Genomic DNA, 2,506 nt, shown 5'->3' with positions numbered 1-2,506 from the left:
AACTGACTCCAATTTCCCACAAACTCTGTACATCAGAGTTGGATATACAATTTAGTTTATAAAAAACAAAACAGCCGTATTGATGAATTCTAGATAGAGTATTGTTCATTATAATGATATTAACAGCTTTAAGTGACACTGTGGAAAAACAGGACAGCTTCAATTTCATAACAAAGAAAGACAAATATGGTCAGACTAACAATAAAGAGGACTATTCATTTTTGGTACAAAACCTCTAGAATCATTTGCCTGGACAATTAGAGCTTCTTAATGTGACTGTCCAAGTCATTAATATAACAATAGTTGAATTCCAATTTGCCATAAATTTGGCAAGATCATGAAACAACATATTAGAGACCAATTTTTAAGCTGTTTTTATTTATATTTTAGACATGTGACATCAGACTTCCAAGTTTCCACTTGGGGAATATATTCTTATAATTCTGCTTTGATTCAGCTTCTATCCACACTTCATTTGGAGTTCCCTGAATCCTGAAGATTCATAACTAAGTTTCTGAATCACCATATAAAAGTGGCTCTTGGTTGCTAATTCAGGAAAGAGTGTAGCCAAACTCAAAATAACTACTGGAATGGAATATCTAGCAGACCCTAGCCATACCTCTGCAGACCTATGCCGCAGCATTACCACCTCATGTATATATTTCTTTATAGATTACAATGGTCTGTGCAAGTCCCAAGTCAGCTAACTTAATTACTCCTTTATCATCTGCTAACAGATTTTGAGATTCCAAATCTCTGTGAAGAAATATTTGTAAGTGACAAAATACAATGCCTTGTGAGCCTTGGTACAAATAACTTTTAACAAATGAAGAATTCATATGGTTATTAGGAGGGACATAATGCAATTAGTTTTAAAGATACATAGAAAAGAATTAAAAATGAAATATAGTTTAGCATCTTTCATGAGTACATCTTGAAAGATGGCAAGGTTCGGATGTTGAAGATCCTTCAACAGAGAAATTCTTTGAGTTGTAGTGCTTGCAAAGCCCTCCTCCTCATTCAGAAATTTGATTTTCTTCATGGCTACCACCTGACTTACAGTTTTATATCCACCCTTGAATACAACACCATAGGTGTCTTCCCCAATTTCCTCTAATTTTGTATCATCCTCCATAGATCTTCAATGGAGACTCTGAAGAGTCCAAGATTGAAAGAGCAGGGATGACAGCAGAAGCTTGTCTTTTACTTCAGTGCCAGGGACGCCCTAATTGATGCCATCACTTTATATACTGTATATACTATACCTTTATATACTTTATATACCATGTCTTGTTCAGCTTTTCCATAATTTATTGGCATCCTCTCAGATTCCCATTGTTTTCCCCTTTAAAAAGCACCATAAATGTTTTTGTACAACCTTAGGTAGAATTTGTTTTGCTCAGGATCAATCCTTTATTCTCCCTTTCCCTGTTCAATGAAATACATTCCTGTACCCAATTCTCTTTCTCTCCCTTTCTGTGTGAAATGTCACCTGATCCTTATTTCTCATTTTCTTATTTTCTTATATGTATATGTTTTGATTATAATTTTACTTAAGCTTTGTTTCTCTCTCTCCTGCTTCTCCTTTTCTCCCTTGTTCTATCCACCTCTTTGTTAAGGTCATTAAACATAAGAGAAACCCTTCTGGGCCTTCTTTTTATTAGAGTCCCTCTATGCCCACTGGTTTAGATAGTAGGGTTCAGAGAAGACACTTTAATAATCTCCCAAATTAGAATATAGACAATTCATCCTTTTTCAGTCCTTTATAATTTTTCATTTGTGTTTTCATTATTTAATTTTTATTAACTCCTGTGTTTTAAATTCAAATTTTCTACTCAGCTCTGATCTTTTAATCAGTAATATTTGGAAGTCCTCTATTATATCAATAAAATCCATTTCCCTCTACCTCTCTTAGGAAAAAACAAATTCCAAACTGTTCATTTCTTTATAGTTGAGTTTGATTAATGGTGTGTGATTCTGTCAATGACTACTCTGTACTTGAATTCTTTCATTCTGATTGCTTGCTGTGTTTTTTCCTTAAACATTAAGAGTCTAGATTTTGATTGTAATATTTCTGAGAATTTCCATTTTTAGGTTTCTTTAAGAAATAGTGGGTTATTTCTATTAAGAGAAATGGTCTCTTTTTAAAATTTTCTTTTAAAATCCCTTGAAAAATAATGTCTAGGCTGTCGAGTTGTTTTTTTTTTTTGTTTTGTTTTGTTTTGTTTTTGTGATCATTTTGTTCATCATTCCTTATGGTGCAGTAGTATTCCATTATAATTATATATATATATGTTCAGTCATTCCCCTCCAGGATAGACATCCCTTCAGTTTCCAATTCTTTGCCACCACAAAAAAGAGCTGCTATAAATATTTTAGTATAAATTGGTCCTTTCCCCCTATCTTTGATCTCTTTGGGATTCAAGTCTAATAATGGTATTACTGGGTCAAAGGGTTTAATAGCCCTTTAAACATGTTTCCCAATTGCTCTCAAAAATGGTTATAT

General features: G+C 33.1%; 1 pseudogene; it reads right to left on the bottom strand.

Annotated features, from left to right (window-relative positions):
* Positions 1-257: 257 nt before the first annotated feature.
* On the bottom strand, positions 258-1,135 carry LOC123247623 (annotated as a pseudogene).
* Positions 1,136-2,506: the final 1,371 nt, after the last annotated feature.

This window comes from Gracilinanus agilis, chromosome 4 (assembly GCF_016433145.1).
Source record: "Gracilinanus agilis isolate LMUSP501 chromosome 4, AgileGrace, whole genome shotgun sequence".
Lineage (NCBI taxonomy): Eukaryota > Metazoa > Chordata > Mammalia > Didelphimorphia > Didelphidae > Gracilinanus > Gracilinanus agilis.
This window is presented reverse-complemented; position numbering and strand designations above follow the sequence as displayed.